We start from the raw sequence: 25,291 nt of genomic DNA on the forward strand, positions 1-25,291 counted from the left end.
GCACTGCTGTCTGGAGTTGCCATTGCATCACACCTTTGTTTCCTGAATCTCTTTTTGTTCGTATTCGGCACAAAGCTCGCTTCAATAATATTTTCAGCTTAAACCCAGTTTGACAGCTGCGTTCTCTGTATTTGGGGAATTGGAGATGCCTGAAGAGGGAGGTGGGGTCGGTGGCAGGCCAGCAGGTATTAGATGATTTTAAGGTAAAATTAAAAGGAATGGCTGCAGGAGATCAGGCCATCGTTTGCCAAGTTATCCTCTTCTCCTGCACAGGTAAACCAGAGAATACAACTGTAGATGGGAAGTTTTTATTAACAGAAATGAATCTTGTGATGCACACTCGTTTTCTACCACCTTGGAATTGATACAGTTAGGGAGCAGATGAGCACATTGAGAGGGATCACAGTGGGTCCCAAGGACTCCCCCAGACAGGGACAGCTGCTTCAATCAATCAATCAATCAATCAATCATAACATTTGTATAGCGCACTACTCACCCGGCAGGGTCTCAAGGCGCTTGGGGGAAGGGGTCTGCTATTGCTCGAACAGCCAGGTCTTGAGTTGTCTCCTGAAGGCGAGATGGTCCTGGGTCAGCCGAAGATGGATGGGGAGGGAGTTCCATGTCTTGGCCGCCAGGTAGGAGAAGGATCTGCCTCCGGCGGTGGCTCTTCGGATGCGTGATACGGCGGCGAGGGCGAGGCTTGTAGAACGTAGTTGGCGGGTGGGCGTGTAGAAGGTCAAGTGGTCGCTGAGGTACTTGGGGCCCAGGTAGTGGAGAGACTTGTGTGCGTGGGTGAGGAGCCTGAACGTGATCCTCTTGCTGACGGGCAGCCAGTGCAGGTCCTTCAGGTGGCCGGAGATGTGGCTGCATCGGGGGATGTCCAGGATGAGTCCGGCGGAGGCGTTCTGGATGCGTTGGAGTCTTTTCTGTAGCTTGGCTGTGATTCCGGCGTAGAGGGTGTTTCCATAGTCCAGTCGGCTGGTGACGAGTGCCTGGGTGACAGTCTTCCTGGTTTCGGTCGGGATCCATCGGAAGATCTTGCGGAGCATGCGTAGGGTGTTGAAGCATGATGAGGAAACAGCGTTGACTTGTCTGGTCATCGAGAGGGAGGAGTCCAAGATGAAGCCCAGGTTGCATGCGTGGTCTGTTGGCTTGGGAGTGGCACCCAGGGCGGGGGGCCACCAGGAGTCGTCCCAGGCAGAGGGCGATGGTCCCAGGACGAGGACTTCCGTCTTGTCTGAGTTCAGTTTCAGGCAGCTGTTCTTCATCCACTCGGCGACTTCTTTCATCCCTTTGTGTAGGCTCGTTCTGGCGGTGGCTGGGTCTCTGGTGAGGGAGAGGATCAGTTGGGTGTCGTCGGTGTAGGAGATGATGTTGAGGTTGTGCTGGCGTGCGATTGCTGCAAGAGGTCTCATGTAGACGTTGAAGAGGGTGGGGCTGAGTGATGATCCTTGCGGTACGCCGCAGATGACTTCGGTGGCCTCGGATCGAACACGGGGGGAGGCGGACTCTCTGTGTTCTTCCGGTGAGGAACGAGATGATCCTCTCCAGTGCCTTCTCTTGGATACCGATGTTGCTGAGGCGTTGAACTAGGGTGCGGTGGCAGACAGTGTCGAACGCTGCGGAGAGGTCAAGGAAGATGAGGGCCGCTGTTTCCCCGTTGTCGAGCAGGGTTCTGATGTCGTCGGTGGCTGCGATGAGGGCTCAGTGCTGTGGTTGGCTCGGAAACCGGACTGCGAGGGGTCGAGGGATCCGTTTGTCTCGAGGAAGGCTGCAAGCTGTCTGTTGACGGTCTTCTCGATGACTTTGGCAGGAAAAGGGAGGAGCGAGATGGGGCGGAAGTTCTTGAGGTTGGTGGGGTCAGCTGTTGGTTTCTTCAGTAGGGCGTTGAGCTCGGCATGCTTCCAGCTCTCCGGGAAGGTGGCGGTGTTGAAGGAGGTGTTGATGACGCCCCGGAGTTGGGGTGCGAGGATGGAGTCGGCCTTGTTGAAGACGTGGTGGGGGCAGGGGTCGGTTGGAGATCCAGAGTGGATGGTGTTCATCGTGCGGGCTGTGTCTTCGGTGGTCACCGTGGTCCAGGTGCAGAGGGTGGCGGTGGGGGGCGTTGGTACGACGGTTGGGTGTGTGGATGGTGCGCTGAAGCTGTTGTGGATGTCGGCGATCTTGCGGTGGAAGAACGAGGCGAGAGAGTCGCAGAGATCTTGTGAAGGAGTGATGTCGTTGTTGCCGGTGCTGGGGTTGGAGAACTCCTTGACGATGCTGAAGAGTTCCTTGCTGTCGTGGGCGTTGTTGTCCAGTCGTTCCTTCAGTGATTTTTTCTTGGTGGTGCGGATAAGCTGGTGGTGCTTGCGGGTGGCGTGTTTGAGGGCGGTCATGTTGTCTGTGGTCTGGTCGAGGAGCCAGGCTTTCTCGAGGGTGCGGCAGTTTTTCTTGGAGTCCTTGAGTTTGTCGGTGAACCAGGAGGCTTTCTTGCTTCTGGGTCTGCTGGGAGGGTTCTTTAGTGGCGCGAGGTCGTCGGCGCAGGCGGTCAGCCACTTTGTGAAGTTGCGTGCTGCTTCGATGGGGTCCGTTGTGCTGGCAGGTGGGTTCTGGCTGAGGGAGGTGGTGAGCTGCTCGGCGGTGATCTTGCTCCAGCTCCTGTGAGGAACCTGTTGCAGGTGGTGGTGGGTCGTGGTTCTTCTGAAGCTGAAGTGGACGCAGCTGTGGTCGGTCCAGTGAAGTCCGATGGAGTGGCTGAAGGTGATGTGCTTGCTGGATGAGAAGACGGGATCAAGCGTGTGGCCGGCGTAGTGGGTGGGGGTGTTGACCAGTTGCTTGAGTCCGAGGTTGGCGAGGTTGTCCAGCAGGGCGGAGGTGTTGCGGTCCTTGTTGTTCTCCAGGTGGAAGTTGAGGTCCCCTAGGAGGATGTAGTCAGCGGAGCGGAGAGCATGCGGGCTGATGAAGTCCGTGATGTCTTCACTGAATTGTGTACGTGGTCCCGGGGGTCTGTAGACGAGGGTGCCTCTGAGGGTCGTCTTTGGGTCGGTGTGTATCTGGAAGTGGAGGTGCTCGGCGGCGGCGAAGGTGTCGTTGGAGTCGGTCGTGATGCGGATGGTGTTCTTGTGTACGATGGCGATGCCTCCTCCAATCTGGTTGACGCGGTCTCTCCGGGTGATCTTGTATCCGTCTGGGATGGCAATGGCGATGTCGGGTGCGGAGGAGGCGTTCATCCAGGTTTTTGTGAGGAAGGCGACGTCTGGTGAGGCAGTGTCGAGCTGGTTCCAAAGTTCGATGGCGTGTCTGTGGATGGAGCGGGTGTTGAGCAGGATGCACTTGAGGTGGCTGTTGTTGGTGCTCGGCTTGGTGGCTGTGGTGCAGGTCCGGATGCAGGTGAACTTGCAGGCTTGGCAGGTGAAGGGTCCGTGGGTGCGTCTCGGGGTGGCTCGGTGGCAGGCTCTTGTTCGGTCAGGTTTGAGTGCGATGAGGGTGGCGGCGTCGTAGGTCCATCGTGTGGGCAGGCATTGTCGGGGACCAGGGGTCCTGGTGCTGGGCGCGGTCCAGGCGCGGATGGGCGCAGACGGGCTTGCCTTTGGCGCGCCTTCGGTGCACAATCGGCGCGCCCGCTGCGCGTCAATGCTGCGCGTATGCATGGGCGTCATAAGAAGGAGCCGGGAGGGAGGAGCAGCTGGGTGGTGGGAGCGGGGCGGCAAATGGGCAGGAGGGGGCGGGGCCGCAGGGAGGCAGCAGCGGGAAAGGAGGTCATAGGGCAGCTCAGCGGCGGCTGGGTCGTCCGGGGGAAAAACGAAGAAACAAACGAAGGCACAAATGAAGGCAAAAACGAAGGCAAAATATAGGGCAAAAATGAGGCAGTAGCAGGGGTGTGTGGGGGCGACCTTGCCTGGTTACAGGCTCAGCGGTCGGGATCCGAAGCAGTGAGGCAGCAAGGGCAGCGGGAGCAGGGTACCAAAATAAACACAGACAAAATAAAAACATATATAGAGCTTACCTGCCACGGCAGTTTGCCGCATTGCGCCTCTCCCGATCCTGATCCGGTCCTGGGCTGGTCACACTGTGCACGCTCCCAAGTGAAGTAGTGTGGCTCACTGGTTAGAGGCGGCAGACCCGAGAGCAGAGGACGGCCCGGGACCAGGGTTCGATTCCCGGCGCGGCAGGTTTCTGGACCAGGGTCAGCGGACTCGATAATTCTCTCGCCTCGGTGCCCACTCTGATCAGCGATCACACTCGGCAACTCTGGGCATTAGCTTGCCTCATCTTCACTAACGGCCCCACCAGACCGCCGGGGATGCCTGGTCTCACCCTGGAGATACCCATTAAGGGACCATCTCTCAGGGAAGCCAGGAAGGGTTTCGCAGCGGTCGAAGCGCCTTGGGACCCTACGGGTAAGTAGTGCGCTATATAAATGCCTATACATACATACATACATACATGCCAATTCCTGGTGCTTTTCTCATGCTGGGAATACTATTTCCAGCATGAGAGAAGCGCTTGGATTGGTCTGAGCACCCTGGCCCATCGCCCAGACAGGAACTGGGAGGCTGTGGCTTTTCCCTACCCAGCTGTACAACACAGCCGGGTGGAGAAATGCTAAGCGTGCATGACAGTTTGGCCACCTTAAGACGGCTGCCCAAGCCAGCATTTTACTTTTCAAGTGTTTATTTCTGCTGCCACCTAGTGGGGCATTGCTCCTCTGCCATAACGGAGGAGCCACTCCTGCCTCAGAGCATCCTGACAAGGGCTTTTAGTCACATACTGCATCCACCTGCTGTGGGTGCCTGTGCATTTCCAAAAGCAGTTTGGGTCTGCATGGGGTCAAAATGAAGTCAACCAATGCTGCCCTCTGTCATGTCTATGCCAAGTCTTGGACACCTCAAGGAAGCCCACATCCTTCTGCGTACTTTGGAAAACAAGATGAAGGTAGGAGGTGGGACTCTGTGGTGGTTTTTGCTTCTCTGATTGTAGACAGCAGATCTGAATCAGCACCACTTGTATTCATTGTAAAAGATAGCATCTGTAATGGATTTGGTGGAATTGTGCATGAATGGGACATTTAGGAGAGGTAATCTCTCAATATCACTAAATACTATATCAAATGTACGTGGCCATAAAACATCACCCGCTTTTAGAAGGAAAAGCACTTTTTTAAAGTTATGGTCTTAACCTTGCATTTGCTGCCATTTATGTGACAGAAGTTAGCACTTTAGGGTTGTAGATGCAGTCTGTTGCTCCTCCATTATTTTCAATACCTGCATGCTGGTGTTTAGTCTTTTCTTTTATTTAATTTATGTCCACTAGCACCAATGCACCCAGCCATTAATTAGAAGCAATGTGCACCAATAGGAATGAACCTTAAAGTTCAATAGTATTATTGGTCCCAGTAAGTAATGCTCCTGATTGGCTCCTCCCTTTAAATTATCAATGGAGCTTCAATGAGCCTAGGATACTCATCAGAAATTGCCTAAAGAAGGGTGGAACTTTAATGCCTACCTACATTAAAGACCATGATATGTCACCAGGTAATAATTATGATTAATGGTCCCTCACAGTGATCATTATTGTCCTGATGCATCAATAGTCATAAATGTAACTAAAAAGGGCGACTCAACCATTAATGAGAACCAACGTTGGACGAAAAGAATGAGCATTAATGGCCTTTCACCCTGTGCATCAGTGGTCAATGATTGGAGGTGGGATGCTTTGCAATTGAGCCTCACTGCCTTTTTCACACACATCTGATGAGCCCCTCTTCCTTTGACCTTCAAATCCACCATGCTCACTGTGCATGTTCTTTGCCACGCATAGCTGTCCTGTGATTTTTTTTGTTATTGTTTCTTTTTTATTGACTTGAATTTTAGTCCACGAATTCCACAATAAAAAATATTAGTTAAACAAACCATTTGGGGGACAGAATCTGCCCCCTGAAACAGCCTACTCCTACATCCTCCTTGGGATCAGGTGATGTTTTCCCAGCCCCTTAAAATAACATTGTCACATTTTTAGGACACTATCTTCAGTGCCTGGCATCCTGTAATGATCCATCCATTCAACATTTTAGCAGCTGTTAGCCAATCAGATTGCCCATATCCTCAAATCATAGAGTATCTGAAAATCCTTAATTGAATAAGGAGAAAAAGTTGCCTCTTCAAATGGGGTTTGTTAATTTTCCGTATTTATTATCCTCAGAGAATGATTTGAGGATCTGCATCTGTGAAAAATCCGCAGAATTACCAGTCCAGCTAGCACTAACTCTAAACACATACACGGTGAAGGGAGAAATACATGCAAATAGTCTAAACTACTGGCAACCAGTCTAGTAAGCATTCCAATCCAGCACTTTTCACTCACCGTTCCACTCTAGGCAGAGCCTGCCTTATACAAAGAAATACTGACCCTGCTACTCAATGGAAAAGGCCATCCCAAACTAACAGACAAGGCCTCTCTCTAGATGAGAGCACAAGCACCCCAGACCAGTTTGTCCTTGTTAGATCTTTGGCTTGGGCCTTGCACTAGATGTAACCCTTTGAAGCATGGCACCTTTTTGGAAACACATCTCTTAAGGACTACAGAACAGACTTACACTAATATAAGGTATTCCTCTGGATAAAGTTCTAGTTTCATGCCAAGAATTCTGTTATTCTGTATATATATTGTACGTATAATATTGTTCTCGAATGCAGTTACCTGTATGTGCTAATATTAACAAAATAAAGGGTATCTATCTATCTATCTTAGATGTAAAAAACAAGGATTAAAGTGTCTTTAAAGGTCCGTATTAGAATGAGACAAAAACTAATGTTAAAAAACAAGCAACAAAACTGAAATTCACCAGCTATACTTCAGTGAGCTAACTATTACTTGTGCTTCTACCATGTACGTCTTATGATCTCTCATAGTACATTATTCATGAGATGTTAAATGAAATTGACGACATCACTGATGTAATCTCAAATGACATACTTGATAACACCACTAATGACATCATGGATGACATAATCAAAGCTATTGCTCCACAGATTTCCTTTATTAACTTCTGGATCTTTTGAAAAACTAAGTAGGAAGTGAAGGCTCCCAATCATATAGAGCATAGATAGAATAGTGTAGTCCTGGAGACAAGTCTGCTTTAGTATTGTAAATGTTACATGGTGGACACTTAGCTAGCAGCAATCTTTCAAGTGAAAGCAGTACTTCATCTAAATGAGGTAAACTCTGAGTGCACCTAATGTGAGATGCAGGCATAGGTTCCAAATGGGGTTTGGCTTAAATCAAAGCCCTGTTGCCAAAAGTATGTGAGAAAACCGAAGGCTTCTCCCTGCAATACATTATTGACCTGTGGATTTCTCTGTACATACTGATTAAGACGTGTTAGGATGTGCTATAGACAATATCTGCATAAGCTAAAGATTTATGACGTGCGGAAACTTCTTTCCAGATGTTCAGTCAAAATGTTGAGATATACATTGTTGAAGAATGTATAATGTATGGGTGACTCACTCACAGATGGTTTAAGTTGCAGTATAATTGTTAGCATTGCTATAATAGTGTGCACCATTATTACAACTGCAGGGGGTTGTCCGTAGGACCTGGTTGTATATGCCTTATCATTGGCTAATGCATATATGTAAGGCCATTGACTCAAAATTCTATGTTAGATGAGTTACCTATCAGTTACCTCTCATTAAGGTAAATAATGACCAAACACTCTTTTGAATGGTATTCAGATTTAATAAATAACTGATTGCAATAATATCTAGAAAGACTTTATGTTTCTTATGCACCTGAATACCAGTGAAAAAAGCATATCTACTACATGTTGGTGATTTTACAGATATGCTTCATGTCCTACACGTTCCGAAAGGTCCATTCATTAGCAGTACTGAGGTGCTATCAAATTGTGTCTAGGTGTAGCTTGCAGAATTCCTTCTAGTATGTACAGCATATAGCAAAATGCCACATTTGGTGAATGATGTGATCAGTGATGTTATCAGTGATGTCATCAATGCTGTCATTTGAGATGTCATCAGTGCTGTCTTCAATGATATAATTTAACATGCCATGAGTGACATAATATATGACATCATAAGCAGTGCATGGAGGGGGCACAAGTTAGAGTTAGCTCCTGAAAGTATTTTATTTTTGTTTTTAAACATTAGTTTTTGTCGGCCTAACTTTGAGCTCACTTTAATATTTGTTTTTTTTTTTCAGTGAAATTCAATTTTGTTTAAGTAAGGCAAGATAATAGTACCATACTTAACTATAATGTCTCTGTTAACAATTTGGTTTGATGGTTGACTGGAGTGTGAACCCTGGTCAAGCAGCAATGACAATCCTTGTCAGGGTTGGGACACGCCAACCCTAAATTATCCTGTGCTCGAGCCTCTGGTAGCTTGGCACAGAGCAGTCAGGCTTAACTTAGAGGCAATGTGTAAAGTAGTTGGGTACCACTTCAAAGAGTGTTAAATTGAAAAAACACTGCACAAAAAGGATCCCGCACCAAAGTAGAAAATTACAAATATTTCTAATAAATAAAACAAGACCAAAAGGACAAAAGTCCAATCAGTTGAACCGGAGATGTGCAATTTTAAAGGTTTTAGTGAAAATAGCACCAAAAAGCACAAAGCGCTAACTGTGGATCTCGGGTAACGCTGGACCAGGACAAAGTCACAAGTTCAAGAGGACTGCCATGGAGCATGGGCTGGCTACAGGGACCCAGTTAGGGCCTTACAAAGTCCCTTAATTCCTGGTTTGCAGAGCAATGCGAGGATCCACGTCGAAGATGTGTTACACAGCTGAAACAATGCATCAGTTCTAGGGTGCGGTGAGGCTGCGATTTAAGGTCCTGCCTTGTCATTGAGGGTCATTTTGACTAGGGCTTGAAATTGAAATTCAGCGTCAATGATGTGTTGCACACTCAGGGCATTGCGCCAGTTCCAAGGAGCTGTGAGACTGCGATGCAGAGCTTGGTGTCGTAATCATACCTGCCGTTAATGAGGGATGCCAGGGCCTGCATTGAGGCTGCATAGTGCAATGGTGGTTCTGCAGAGGGTGTGGAGGTCATGCAGGTTTGTCACTGGTCCAATCCAAGCAGCAGAGGAGGTGCATCCATTCCACTGGATCCACAAAGGCTGACAGAGTACCTTAGACTTCAGAACTGAGGTGACACCACTTGGCATGGTAGAACTCACAGATAGCAGAGTCCTGGTGCTAGTGCCTAGGTTGTTTAAGCCTTCTGTCCCTGAGGGTCAAGTCTGAAGGCCAGCCACCTAGCCCCTGGAGTCACTCTGGGGACCTGCATTGAAAAGATGCAGGTCCTGTTCTTCTCACTCAGGCAAGAGATCCGCAGGGAACAGATCAGCACAGCAGGGCAGCAGTCCTTTAGAACAGCAGTCCTTTCAGGAGATAAGTAGTCCATGTTCCTGTCAGAGTATCCACAGTTCCAGAAGTGTAATGAAGAGTTGGTGTCTGAGGTCCAGTATGTATACCCAGTTTGACTTTGAAGTCTGGAGAAGCTTCTAGATGCAAGCATTTGAATTGCACAGGTGCCCTGTCCTTGGCTCCAGACTAACTACAGGGGGTATTCATCCCTTTGTGTGGAGGCAGGATACAGCCTAATCAATAGTACATAGGGTTGTGTCTAGCTCCTCCCTCCCATCAGGCCAGTGATGACCCATCCAGGCACACATAAGATCCCTTTTGCCAGCAGTTCTGCCTGTCCTCTGTTTTCCTTGTGCTGCCCCTGCCCCTTTCCACCCGCCCTTCATTGTCCGTGTGCTGCCCTTGGTCCTCCTGCCTTCCCTGCATTGTTCACGTGCTCTCTAGCTCCTCCCGCCCATCCATGAGTGTCTCCTTCCTGGCCCCTGCCAGGTGAGTACATTTTTTTGTTTAAAAAAAATTGGTGTACTGCTGTAATGGAGCCAGTACCGGAGTACCATACTGGGTACCGCAGTAGGAGGTGTTTGGTGCTGCAGTACTGGCCTCTCAAAATATATCTACTTTTTTTCTTTTAACAGAAGGGAGTCTCCCCCTTGGGCCTTGTGAGTCAGGGTGTATCCACCCTGATCCTTTATGGGTTTTTGGAAAAATAAATTCATGACCCGGATACTAAGTCCCTTAGTCCTGTAATGGCAGTCACAGCATTTTGTGTCTAGCAGTGGCGAGCAAATCCAACTTCCAAAAAGGCCCAGGTTAGAAAAAGCTCCCAATCAGCAGACCCCGATTTTAAGAATTACATATTAGCAGGACCAACCATCCAGATATATCTATTTTTAAACCCATTCAACCCACTCCAAGCTCCACTTTACAATCAGATTCCTCAAAAATAGCTGAAAGGATTTATACTAATTGACAAAAAGCATGCTTTCTGGGTAAAGTTCTAACTTACTGCCAAATTTGTTGTAAGTGGGGGGTTGGGTGCAGGGCCTGGAGATCTGAAATGCAAGTTGAAATGTCATTAGTGATCTCTTAATTGATGTAATTTAACATTTCATGAGTGATGCCATATATGAATCACAGTTTATTGTTAGCTCCACAAGTTATCAAGTTTAATAATGCTTGATTGAAGAGTATCAGGAAATATTACATGAAAAGAAACATATTATAAACATTTCAAGCATTATGAAGATGAAATATATAGTTTGATTTAACATGTGTACTGGAAAAAACGAAGTAAAATTGCAAATACATTCAATGATGTCTATAATGCTAAACAAATAAGGTTTAAGAACAAGAAGAACAATTGCATTTAACATTATTAACAAGTGTGTGTATGAACAACCATATCATAATACCTGTAGCAACGTAATAAACTGTAAATACATCATGGAGGATCAAAAGTGGTAGTAACTGGGCTGGAGTGAATAACGTTCCTAGATACATTGGAGGTAAGCAGAAGCCATAACAAGTCTCTTTTAATCATTTGGAGAGAGTATAGTGGCATTAGCACTATCCAATCTATGAGGATCACAAAGTAAATTCCAACAACCCGTAAAGGTTATTTTTGTAATATCTTTCCAGTTTGATTTGATAATCTGATAAGCAGTTGCAATTAACAAATCAACATATTTCTCATCATCTTTTGAGAGTGCCATTAGGAGGATGAGCCTCCTGAGAAAAGGTATACATTATTAAATTGTATGTCAGTGGAGAAGATTTTGTTTATTCTATCCCAAATGAGTAACCAAAACTTCCTAACCAAGGGACAATCAAAAAACATATGTAGGAGGTCACAATTCTCAGAGCACAGGATCAGCATTTATTGTCTTTGGAAAGTTCAAATCTATGAAGACGCATAGGAGCAAAATACAATCTATTATACAAAATAAAATAAGGTTTGAGTGATGGCAGCAGAGTGGAAAGTAGCGTGTATCTCGGCCCATATTCATTTCCAAGTATGGGAAGAGAATTCTTGATTAAAGTTAATTTCCCATTTTACCTTAAAAACACAAGGGTGAATAAGTCCTTATCTAGTGCTTATAAATCTTAGCGTTAATCTCAAGTCTAAGAATTATTTCAATCGGTTGGCAGTGACTCTAGACACATCTTCACTAAAGAAAATCTTATGACCTGACTAGAGCATTTGTTTGAGTTGTTTGGCTCCTTTTAGGACTTCCATGAGGTCTGAGTATTGTAAAAATAGAGCAATCACTCCTCTTGGTCAAATAGAGTTGTAAGACTTTGAAGAACCAATTAGATGAGCCCTCTCGATGTTCAGTTTGACCAATAGTTGTAGGCCAACAATGTTTGGAATGTTAAGCTTTAAAAATGTAATCATGTCAAGCCCCTCTAAGCCTTCCGGTATGCAGTAAATGTTCAGATGATTTTGTCTATTCAATTCTCTGAATCTTCTGCCAGTTTTTTCAGTTGTAGTAGGTTACTTTAGCGGCAACAGCCTGCGCATCATTGACCCTCTGCTCAACTTCAGTAAGCCTTGAGTCAAGAAGCAACCATTTTCCCTTAATCCTATGCATGATTGCGTTTGTCTCAACCATAAAGTGTCTCATATTCTTAAGCTCCTCCATTATGTCTTCTAGCTTTAAGGTTAATGATGACTTCATAGGGGAGAAGGGACCCTTTTAATAGCACTCCCACCATAGTATTTACCAGCATAAGCATTTTAACACCTTGGCTGCTTGAGAGATTTTCCTCCTGTGCTGGGCCATAATGTTAATGGGTGGGTTCATGACGAGCTCAGCTCGTCATGAGCACAGCTCAACCGTGCCTCATGACGAGCTGAGCTCTTCATGAGCATCGAAGGGGATAAATAGAAGAAATCAAAGTATTGGACGAATGCACAGCTTCCATTGTGATTTATTTCTAGTAACAGGGCCCCACCTGAGGAGAGTTATTAAACATGCTAAATGGTTAGAGGTGTAGTTAAGCACTAGGTAGCAAAGAAGGAGCCAGCTGACTTCACAACGTTATTCCGTGATAAAAAATGAATTTGAGGGGATCAGTAGAAATTGAAGTTATTAACTGAGAGGAGCTGAGATAAATAAAAACTAGGAACATAGGCAAGTGAGCTCAGAATCAATGATGGCCTATTACAGTGTCCACCAATATTTCGAATAGTTCAGTACTAATACTCACATTTAAGTAAGAGAAAAGGATGCACTGGTAAAGATTAAATCATATTTGAGGTTAAAAAAAGTATATCTATCTATATATATATAAAAACGAATGTATGTCTGTCTGTTTGTCCTTTATGCATTACTACACCATTCATCCGATAGCCATGAAACTTTGGGAAGTTGTTGAGTACACTCCCGCAAAGGTTTCTGGCATACATTTTTTTAAATATCGGCCCCCCAGGGCCCTCATAATCTTTCGAATACTGAAATTGTCAGCGAATTTGCGAGCATCGTCGACAGTTATGCCCCCCAAATGGAAATTGAGTGGTCAAAGGTTACAGGGATGTTATAGTTAGGGTCAGATTTTACTCATATATAGTGCCACTCACTTTCCCTTGCTGAAGTGTGCTCTTTGTTGCGTCCAGGAAGGAGTAGAACTCTGTACAAACTTTAAAGCCTTATCTCCTGTGTGCCGCCTCCCCTCAACGAGGACTCGCTGGTGTGAGTGAGCCCTGCAATCGGCAGGGCTAGATCAGCGGTCCCAGCTCGAGTCCCCTGGGTTGAGGCTTGGGCATTTTCCAACAGCGAGCCGGGGGACTGCAAGGACCAGCAATCTCCACGCTGCCCAGCTGGTTCCTCTTCCCCCGGCGGACACGCCCACGGACACGCCTACCGCCCACCGACTGATAACCTTTCGTGACACCCGCTTCGCGGGTGCCACTCACTTTCCCTTGCTGAAGTGTGCTCTTTGTTGCGTCCAGGAAGGAGTAGAACTCTGTACAAACTTTAAAGCCTGATATCCTGCGTGCCGCCTCCCCTCAACGAGGACTCGCTGGTGTGAGCGAACCCTGCAATCGGCAGGGCTAGATCAGCGCTCCCAGCTCGAGTCCCCTGGGTTGAGGCTTGGGCATTTTCCAACAGTGAGCCGGGGGACTGCGAGTACCAGCAATCTCCACGCTGCCCAGCTGGTTCCTCTTCCCCCGGCGGACACGCCCACGGACACGCCTACCGCCCACCGGCTGATAACCTTTCGTGACACCCGCTTCGCGGGTGCCACTCACTTTCCCTTGCTGAAGTGTGCTCTTTGTTGCGTCCAGGAAGGAGTAGAACTCTGTACAAACTTTAAAGCCTGATCTCCTGCGTGCCGCCTCCCCTCAACGAGGACTCGCTGGTGTGAGCGAGCCCTGCAATCGGCAGGGCTAGATCAGCGCTCCCAGCTCGAGTCCCCTGGGTTGAGGCTTGGGCATTTTCCAACAGCGAGCCGGGGGACTGCGAGGACCAGCAATCTCCACGCTGCCCAGCTGGTTCCTCTTCCCCCGGCGGACACGCCCACAGACACCCCTACCGCCCACCGGCTGATAACCTTTCGTGACACCCGCTTCGCGGGTGCCACTCACTTTCCCCTGCTGAAGTGTGCTCTTTGTTGCGTCCAGGAAGGAGTAGAAATCTGTACAAACTTTAAAGCCTGATCTCCTGCGTGCCGCCTCCCCTCAACGAGGACTCGCTGGTGTGAGCGAGCCCTGCAATCGGCAGGGCTAGATCAGCGCGGCCAGCTCGAGTCCCCTGGGTTGAGGCTTGGGCATTTTCCAACAGCGAGCCGGGGGACTGCGAGGACCAGCAATCTCCACGCTGCCCAGCTGGTTCCTCTTCCCCCGGCGGACACGCCCACGGACACGCCTACCGCCCACCGGCTGATAACCTTTCGTGGCACCGGCTTCGCGGGTGCCACTCACTTTCCCTTGCTGAAGTGTGCTCTTTGTTGCGTCCAGGAAGGAGTAGAACTCTGTACAAACTTTAAAGCCTGATCTCCTGCGTGCCGCCTCCCCTCAACGAGGATTTGCTGGTGTGAGCGAGCCCTGCAATCGGCAGGGCTAGATCAGCGCTCCCAGCTCGAGTCCCCTGGGTTGAGGCTTGGGCATTTTCCAACAGCGAGCCGGGGGACTGCGAGGACCAGCAATCTCCACGCTGCCCAGCTGGTTCCTCTTCCCCCGGCGGATACGCCCACGGACACGCCTACCGCCCACCGGCTGATAACCTTTCGTGACACCCGCTTTGCGGGTGCCACTCACTTTCCCTTGCTGAAGTGTGCTCTTTGTTGCGTCCAGGAAGGAGTAGAACTCTGTACAAACTTTAAAGCCTGATCTCCTGCGTGCCGCCTCCCCTCAACGAGGACTCGCTGGTGTGAGCGAGCCCTGCAATCGGCAGGGCTAGATCTGCGCTCCCAGCTCGAGTCCCCTGGGTTGAGGCTTGGGCATTTTCCAACAACGAGCCGGGGGACTGCGAGGACCAGCAATCTCCACGCTGCCCAGCTGGTTCCTCTTCCCCCGGCGGACACGCCCACGGACACGCCTACCGCCCACCGGCTGATAATCTTTCGTGACACCCGCTTCGCGGGTGCCACTCACTTTCCCTTGCTGAAGTGTGCTCTTTGTTGCGTCCAGGAAGGAGTAGAACTCTGTACAAACTTTAAAGCCTGATCTCCTGCGTGCAACCTCCCCTCAACGAGGACTCGCTGGTGTGAGCGAGCCCTGCAATCGGCAGGGCTAGATCAGCGCTCCCAGCTCGAGTCCCCTGGGTTGAGGCTTGGGCATTTTCCAACAGCGAGCCGGGGGATTGCGAGGACCAGCAATCTCCACGCTGCCCAGCTGGTTCCTCTTCCCCCGGCGGACACGCCCATGGACACGCCTACCGCCCACCGGCTGATAACCTTTCGTGACACCCGCTTCGCGGGTGCCACTCACTTTCCCTTGCTGAAGTGTGCTCTTTGTTGCGTCCAGGAAGGATTAGAACTCTGTACAAACTTTAAAGCCTGATCTCCTGCGTGCCGCCTCCCCTCAACGAGGACTCGCTGGTGTGAGCGAGCCCTGCAATCGGCAGGGCTAGATCAGCGCTCCCAGCTCGAGTCCCCTGGGTTGAGGCTTGGGCATTTTCCAACAGCGAGCCGGGGGACTACGAGGACCAGCAATCTCCACGCTGCCCAGCTGGTTCCTCTTCCCCCGGCGGACACGCCCACGGACACGCCTACCGCCTACAAGTACTTAATTTGACAACGCTCCACCCGCGTCGCGGGACGCGCGCGGGGCGGAGCACGGGGCGAAGACCGGGCAAAGAGCGGGCCGTTTGAGGCCGTTCGAGAACGTGAGAGTCCGGTCCGGGCCCCAGCTCTAAGCCTTAAATCTTGGATATCCAAATACAGGTATCTACCATTTCTCTGAAGTCAGCTACAACTTATTATTGCTAACTAAAGATTTCCCGACAATCCATCTACTGAAAATGAACACGAGAGCAAGTAAGCAAAAAAAACTCAAAAAAAACGGGGTAGGGGAAAAACTGTTAGGACCAATGGATGATTTTATTTCTAAAGCAAACACATTCATTGACCAAAGTATAAGGCTGATTGAGGGGAGAGTATCAACTGAACTCGCAATCGCAAGGCGATCCTCAATGGGACTACTAGCAACTACAAGAACCCCAGATACACAGTCTGCCCCGACACAAACAACAGTGGCCACAAACAGACTTAGTCTCCCAAATAATGTAGATCTTTCAGCCTCTCAACTTTCTGTAACATTTTCAGAAAACGAGTTAGAAAAAACTCCCGAAATTTTCCCTGATCATACCCCGGAAGAAGTAAGGCAAGCGAGAGGGAGGAGGGAGGGAGCTATAAAGAAAAGGAAGGATAGGGAAAACCTTGATAACACCTTAAACACCAAAGTGATCGATCACATAGACCTGATTGACACTACAAATCCGACAGCACTATCCCATCAGACCGCTAAGCCAAGCAATAATGTGATAACGATCCATCAGCCACCACAGAACCTCCAAGATATCACCACCTTAGAATCCCCCCCCTCACAAACAACGGGTAAGGAAAGAGAAGTATCAAGGCTAATTAAGGAGATAGCTTCCCTTTTAGATTCCTCTATTCGCCCACTAGAGACTAGACTGCGTAACATCGAGGCCCAACTGACAAAAATCACTGGGTGCCTCAAGGCAACACCTTTGCAGGGACTGCCAAAAGCGGGGTCAAACATCTCGGCCACTCTGCCCACATACAAGAAACCTACAACTTTAGCTCCCCCGCCGCCTAAACAGCAACCTGCAGTAAAAGCCCCTACTGCACCAAAGGCTCCCCCTGTACAGAAACCTACATCCAAGGTTCTTACAATTCCCCCACAAAACAACACCATACCTAATACACCTGAAGTAAACGCGCCAACCACTAACACGCCGGCCCCCAAAACTCCTGCCATCAAAAAGACAAATCTCTCAAATAACAAAGGAGCTTTGAGAGGGACCACCGATAACAGGCACTCCTTAAACATGCCACCTGAGGCATGTCCATATGTGGTAGTAATGACGGGGGTTCCCGAACTAACGGGAGAGGGGACGGAACCCAACTGGTCATTGAAGAACAAAGTACAGTATTGGCTGAACACAAATCGACCTGTTCCGCCAACCTGGAAAAGTAGAATAACATCAGTCTGTAGGACCCCGTGGGTGGGGCACAGGAAAAAAAGTATTCGGGGAGATTGCATAGTGATCACTTTTGAGGATCCTAGTATAGTTGAGTATATCTGTTCCTGGGAATATAGTAACACTTCTGGAGGGATCGCTACAAGATCCCTTTCCTATTTCTACCCAAAAAGATATTATAATAACTATGCAAATGATTCCGATAACATCTGGCGAAAACCAATCCCACAACCATGGGAACTAGACGTCGCTGGCCCAAAACTATTTCAGCGACATAGTGATCCTGATAATCCTTGGTGGTCAGCAAATCAGAACTATCAACAAAAAGAGGCCCCATGGCAGACTGTGGGACCACAAAACAGAGTCAGAAACTGGGACCAGTGGGAGAGACCGCTTTATCAATCATACAGACCCAATTATAGAGACACCACATACGGGCAAAACTGGTCAGCCATACCGACCATGAATCGGTTTAGTTGCCTGGAAATGGTCGACTGACCACGAGTCAAATCCCCGAAGCCCCTACATACAACCCCGGCCACATCTAATGTTTCCCCAGATCCACCAGAATCCAAAAAGGCAGACTCTGAAAAGGAAACCTTACAGCTCCCGGTGATCTTTTGGAACATTGCAGGTCTCCGACCAAAAATAGAGGATGGTTCGGCCGCCCGATTTTTGGAGGATGCTAAAATTATATGCTTACAGGAGACATGGGCCACGACGCCCTTACATCTTGTAGGTTACAAGACATATTCATCCCCCGCCCTTCCAAGTAGTTCAGGCAGACCTAGGGGAGGGCTGGTAACCTACTTAGCGAACACATTAACCGACCTGAAGGTATTAGAGGTAGATCTATTTCCAAACTTCCAGTTGTTCACTCTCATAATTGGGAAAAAACTTATCATTACGATCATCAATTTATACAATAATCCAGATGACGATAATTTTTTAAACACACTTTTTTTAATCCAAGAAAAAATCACCCAACATGGGCACCTCTATGAGAGAAAGGGTAATGCTCATATAATCTGGGGAGGGGACTTCAATTTACACCCCTGCCCGAACAATCAGACCTGTGGAATGGTGGACGAACACGAGAACCCACTCGTCCACTTCCTCCACTCAAGAACGGGGCTAGCTGTGAACAAGATACTCTCAGACCTGGAACTCCAAATAATAAACCCTACACTACCACCAGATAACAAACTAGAACCTACCTATCGAGGAAGGGGGCACGAGACCACAGTGGACTATGTAATGATTACAGAAGGACTAAAAGAGCTAACCAGTAACCTTACAATTCTGGAAAATATCCTCAGCGACCACTCTGCTTTAAGCCTGAATCTACAAACGAACCAACCAAGATCACTTATGGCAACAATAGCAAACACCCTATCACAAAATAGGCTTGATCTGGGCAAAAACAACGGATACACTATAAAATGGGAAAAAGTGGATCCCAACAACCTCACTAACACTTTAGTAAAGTCCGCGTATAACAACATTTTGACTTGCCTGGATCCCCATGCAGAACCAAAGCAAATCTTGGAAAATTTTAGGATGATACTAGAACAAGTTAAAATACTGTTGACCAAATCACCCAAACAAAACAAACCAAGCACTACAGGTTGGTTTAATCATGAATGTACCAAGGCACAGACCAACCTGAGAAAAGCACTTGGAAAAGCAAATAGAGATCAAATAGAGATTCAACATCTCCGGCGGGAGTACAACAATGCCAGAAAGGCAAGGAAAAAGGAGTTGAATCTGTCCTTGTGGAACGCCCTGCATAAAAGTGCACTTTTGAAAGATAGTCAGTCATTCTGGAGAATTGTTAAGTCGCCCCTGTTATCGGACTCTAACACCCCACAGATTGACGTGGCCATCGATGAGGAAACCTGGGTGAATCACTTCTCAAAAATCTTCGAACTAACATCATTAATAGAAGAACGTCATTTTAACCTTCCACCTGTAGTATTCCCAATACCGATAGATTTCGAACTACAGGATGTTGAAATGGCACTATCAATGAGCAAGAGGGGTAAAGCACCTGGCCCCGACGGGGTCCCAGTGGATCTATTTAAACATCTTCCTGATCTTTGGGCACCAATACTCACAAGAGTTTGCACAGCAGCAGCGAAACTCGGCCTGTTGGAGTCGTGGTCATGTTCCATCATGGTCCCTATCTTCAAGAAGGGGGACCGCCAAGACACGAAATGTTACCGACCAATATCGTTGCTCGACTCCTTAGGCAAAGTAGTGGGCAGAGTGGTTCTAGAAAAATTACAGCAATGGGCAAGAGACAAAAATATCCTCTCGGATCTGCAGTTTGGATTTAGGGAGGGCTTTGGAACAGTCGAACAGGCCCTTAATTTAAGCTTGCTAGTGTCGAAATACATCCACGCTAAGCCAGGGACTATTTATATGGTCTACGTGGATTTGTCCTCCGCGTTCGACTGCGTGTCGCACGCGAAGCTCTGGTCACTGCTGAGTACATTAGGGGTTGATCCTCCCCTCCTGGACTTTTTGAGGGGGTTATAAGGTGAAGCCTCTGCAAGAGTGAGATATGGGACAAAAGGAGAGCTGACTGCACCGTTTAGGGTAGAGCGGGGAGTAAGGCAAGGATGCGTCCTGGCCCCCTTCCTCTTCTCTCTGTATACCAACGGTCTAGAGGAGACCATGTTGAGGGGGGGGGGGGGCAGGATTTGCCCAGACTGAAACATCGACTGATCCCCGCTCTGCTCTATGCGGATGACGCAGTTATTCTAGCACGTACCCCTATCGAGCTTCAGAAATCTTTATCCAAATACGCGGACTTTATGGGTGCCTTGGACTTGCATATCAATGTTAAAAAAACATTCGTCATGGTAGCGGGTGGACAACGAAAAGCCACTAAGACCATCTTTTTAAAAGATCAAAAAATAGAAAAGACCTCACAATATCCATACTTAGGCATCATGATTGATGACAGCTTAAACTGGAAAGCAGCGGTTGAGGCTAGGAGACATCTTTTCAAACGAGCAATTCTAGCACTGATGAATTTCTCTAACAAACTTGGTAGAAGACCATCAGTAGAACTGTTACAGATTTACGCTGCAAAATGCCAAGCCATCGCACTATACGGGGCAGGGATCTGGGGTAAGCATGAGCGAATTTTGCGGATCTCGCGTTCGCGAATTTTGCGGATTTGCGGATTCGCAATCCGCAAAATCCGCGAATTCCCGCGAATTTGCGGATTTTTTTTTTTTTTGTGTTCGCCCGTGTTTCTGCCAGTTCGCGAGGGTTTTGTACACTTTCGCAAATTGCGAACTTACCTGTCGGTCGCAAGTTTCGCGAACTTGTTGTTTCTACGTGTCCAGCCTGTTTGGGACACTCTTCTTCATCACTGCCACTCTCTGTCACCACTGCCACTCTCTGACTACTCATGCCACCCTCTGGCCCACCCATGCCACCCTCTGTTTCATCACCACACCCTCTGGTTGTCCAGTGTACATTATTTTCGGCAAAGCAAAGCACACCTTCCCTGCCTCAAGTGACCTGAATTAATTTGGGGCTGATTCATGTGTCACAGAATATTTTTTTAGCTGGCACCTGCTTCCTTAGTGCGCCCTGATTAGTGATCTTTTGCACTTGCTAAGTGCTTTCATTGTTGCAAAATTAGTTACAACACCTGCCCTGCCCCAACTGACAATAATGAATTAGGGGCTGATTAATGGATTTTAACTTCCAGCCTGGCTCCTGCTTGTCTCCCTTAGCTGTAATTCAGGACCTTTGTGGCATATGTGTAACTATTCTGAGGTTCAGAGCAGGGTCACATACTAGTTTCAACTGGCAACTGAACTCTGGAGGGGCCCCTCAGGAAGCACTCCAGGAAATGGCTACTAATGATGAGCCTGAACTTTTGAACCTGGTAAGTAGTTACTTTCAGTTTTGCTAAGATCGTATTTCTGCAATTTTGCACTTATTCGCGGGGCGCGAACTCACGCGAACAGTGCGAGCAGTGCGAGCAAAATCCGCTGCTCGCGGATTTGCGGATTTTGCGGGAAATTCGCAAATCTCGCGGATTGCGGATTTCCCGAAAATCCGCAAAATCCGCGAGCGGAACGGATTTTCCGCCCACGCCTAATCTGGGGACACACGGCCATTGGTTCACTCCAAAAAGAAGAAAATATCTTCATGAGATTCCTCTTGTCAACGCCAAAAGGCTCTTCCATCTATGCTTCACATATGGAATTGGGAATCCCATATATCGAAGACCTAATAAAGATCCAGCCACTCTTACTTTGGAGGCGCGTCTGGCTGTCGGAAAATAACAGGCTGACTAAAAATATCTTACAGGACACCATGGAACTGGACCATGTACAGAAAATAGCATGGCTCTCTTATATCAGACATTTCTTTTCCGATCTAAGACTACAAAAGTATTATCACACCCCAGAAAAACTAAACGAAATATCCAAGAAAGATCTGAAACAAATCGCGCTGAGCCATCTAGAGTCCTTGAGACTGACTTTGCTGACAACCAAAAAATCTGTGATTCATGCGAATATGATACAGCAGTCCCCGAAAATCCAGCTCTATCTGACCCTGGAATTTACAGCATATGATAAGATGCTCTTAACAAGGTTCAGACTGAATCTCTTTTATAGACTAGTGACTTTTCCTGAAAAGAACAATTGGAACACTAACATGGACCCTTGTCCATGTGACGATCTGTCCCAACAGTCTACCATTCACACAATTTTGTTTTGCAAGTTCTTTCACACCCATCGAAAAATCTGGATAATCCCTCTATTAAAAAGATGGGGTCACAGAAAATGTCGCCCAGCCATGCTAGCACTACAGATGTTGGATTCTGAATGTACCTGCTATCATGTACTCAATTTCCTAAAGTGTATCATGAGGCATAGAAATAACCTTTGAAACAGAAGAAAAAACTAGAAGGTTACTACTGCCCCATTACCAACTTAATTTGCACAGTACCTGGCCACATGTTTTTAAAAATTTGTGTATAATAACTGCTTTTATAAAAATTTGTGTATTTTGTACGCTGTGATAACTTTTATGGTTTTGCATTGCTAAAAAACCGAATAAAGATTATTATTATTATTATTATCATATATAGTCAGAGAAATTCAGCCACTATTGTTACCTGAGTTAACTATAACTCATGCCGCTGCAATGACCTGCTTATGACCTCCATATTACATCACTCATAACATGGTCAGTGAAATCATTGATGGCATCACTGATGACATCATCCAGTAGCTGTGAGTGTTTTTAAAAAGTTTATGAGTGTTTAATCTACATATCTAGGTGTAATGGTAAAGCAGTGGGTGTCTGAGTGACTGGATGGGTGTATGCGTGACTGACTGCATAAGTAAGTGACTAGGTGTCTCAGTGAAGGTATGGGTGAGTGTCTGGGTGTGTGAATGTGTGTATCTGTCTGTCAGTTGATGTCTAAGTGGGTCTTTGAGTGCATTAGTGGGTACGTGAATGGCTCTATGGGTGATTGATTTGTTTTCTGGCTATCTATATGGTTGTCTGGGTGTCTGTGTGTGTGGGTGAGGAGGTGTGTGACTTCCTGTATGGATGAGTGAGTCAGTAGCTGTGTGGGGTAGTGAGTGTGTGTGAAGCTGTATGGGTGAGAGAGTCTCGGTATGGCTGTGTCAATGATTGAGTGCTTGTGTCACTATGGGTGAGGTACTGGGTATGTGAAAAGCAGTATAGGTGAGTGACTGGGTATAAGAGTGACTGTATGCGTGAGTGAGTGAATGTGATAGCAGCTATATGGATGAGTGCATGCTTCTGTCAGTGAGTGTATAGGTGGGTGACTATATGTTACTATTTGTATGAGTGAGTGCGTGTGTGTAACTGTTCAGGTGAGTAAGTGGCTGTGTGATTGACTGTATGGGTGAATGCCCAAGTGTGTGAGTAGTTCTATGGGTGACTCATTCAGTGTGTGAATATTTGAATGTGTGTATGAGTGGATATGTCAATGGCTGTATTAGTGAGTGAGTGGGTGTATGAGTGGCTATATGGGTGAGCGAGTGGATGTGAGTGTAGATCTATGAATCAGTAAATGGGTGTGTGAGTACTGGTATGGCTCTGTGAATGGGTTTGTGAATGGTTGTTTGGTAGTGTCAGTGGGTGTATAAAGGATTCTATAGGGGTGTGAGTGGGCTTGTCAGAGATGCTGTGTATGATGTCTTCACGGATGTCATGAGTGATGTCATTTGAAAAGTAATGAGTGATGTCATGATTTATGTCACTGACCATGTCATGAGTGATGTAATATGTGAACTCATAAGCAGTGCATTGTGGGGGAGTGCGCATTAGTTAACTCAGGTAACTAAAACAGCTGAATTTATCTGGTTTTGTATCCCTAAGGACCCTCACCAGAAAAGAGGACTTCATCCCCCAGCCAAGAGCGCACCAGGAGGCCCGTTTGCACAGTAGTGGAAAGAGGGGGCAAGGCCTACAGGGAGTTGCTGGGTTCCTTTTTTTCTGTTTTAGGAAGGTGGGGCTGTGTGGCCCTTCTTCCCTTGATGCTTTTGGGCCCCAGGGACCCCGTTACCCAGGGCCTGGCTATTTCTGAAATGTTTCTTATTTTTTGTAAGAGGGGGACCCCCTTCCCTTGTTCCTTTTGGGCCCCCACCGACCCCATCCCCTGTTTCACCCATTTTTTTTTTGCTTACAATTAAAAAGGGCAGGGCTAGGCCTATATTTATATTTACATTTTAAAGGGGAGGGGTGTGCGGCCCTCCTCCCCAGGACATTTTCGGCCCCGGTGACAACATCCCCCGGGGCCAGGCTATTTAAAAAAATATATATATTTTCTTTTAAGGGAGAGGGCTTCGTGGCCTCCCCTCCCCTGGGGCAAGGCCATCCCCTTGGGGACGTGGGGGTGCCTGAAGGCCCCACTTGTACCGGCCGGCTCCCGCCCCCTGCAGGAGCTGGTGTTCCTTTTTGCCCCCAGGGTGCTGCTAAGATGCAGCTCCCTGGGTGTAAAAAGCAAAGTGTGCTCGCTTTGACCAAGCAAGAGCAAAGTGCTCTCTTGGTTGGTCAAAGTGAGCACACTTGTGGGCACCCCAGGACATTGCTGGAGCTGGCCCTGGCAGTCCCCAGGGCCATTGTACGACTCCAGGAGGAGAGTCGAGCGGCCCGCCTCCCATTTTTAAAATAGCCCCGGGTAGGTAGTGGCCCCTGGGGCAGCGATGGGCTTGTGGCCCCTGCATTTTTCAATACTAGCCCTGGGGAGGTGATGTTGACCTGGGTTGAGTGGGGGCCAAAGCTCCCACGCCTAATATTTAATTACAGCCTCAGGGAGGGGGCGGTCCGTCGGGCTGCATGGCCCCTGCATTCAAAAAAATTATCCCCAGGGAGATAACAGTCCTGGGGGCTGGTGTGGGGGGTTGGGGCCCCCTTATGCATTATACTTATAATAATTTTCTTGGGAAGTGTCAGTCCCCTAGGTTTCAGGGATCCACATGGCCCCGCACTTCAAACTATTAGCCCCTGGGGCTACTGTGGACCCTATATCTTTATTTAAAATTTCCCTGGGACCTGGCCCACCCTGGGGCCTAAAACATACCAAGCGCTGGAGTCCGCACTTCCTTTTTTAACAAAATTTTGTCTGACTTTGCAGATCCACTGTGAATCTGCCAAATTTATTTCTTTTTCAAGTTATTTTTTGGAGCTATGCAGGCCCCTGTGGGACCCCTTGAACAGGCCTAGGGTGTCAGGGTGATTCTACCCTGTTCCTTTTTCTCGTTTTTTAAAGGTTTTTTTTGTGACTTAGTTGAACCAAATTACAAGATGGCTGCCAACACTTCCTGGTTTGAAGGGTTTGTGGCCAATGAGATCTCAGGCACGAGATCGGGAGGGTTCACTGATCCACCGCGGCCACAGTTGTATATCTGCAAAATCTTTACATTTCTCAGGAACTACTGAACGGATTTTCACCATTTAACAAACAGAGTGCTTTCTGGACCAAGTGCTACCTTTTTGCCAGATTTGATGTACTTCCTGTGGAATTTAACATGGATAAAAAGTGTTCTGGCCCCCCTCCACCCGTTTTCACGGCCCACGCATATATATATATATATATATATTTTGAGCAGAATGTGGTCAAATGGACTACTGTGTGACGGGGATAAACTTACATATGCAATGGGCACTGCTCCCATAACCTCCAGGCAACGGGGCCAGATGCCAGGAATCACCTGTGTCAAGCAAAACTATGAAGAGGT

The sequence above is a fragment of the Lissotriton vulgaris genome, chromosome 1_1, assembly GCF_964263255.1.
Source record: "Lissotriton vulgaris chromosome 1_1, aLisVul1.2, whole genome shotgun sequence".
NCBI classification, from domain to species: domain Eukaryota; kingdom Metazoa; phylum Chordata; class Amphibia; order Caudata; family Salamandridae; genus Lissotriton; species Lissotriton vulgaris.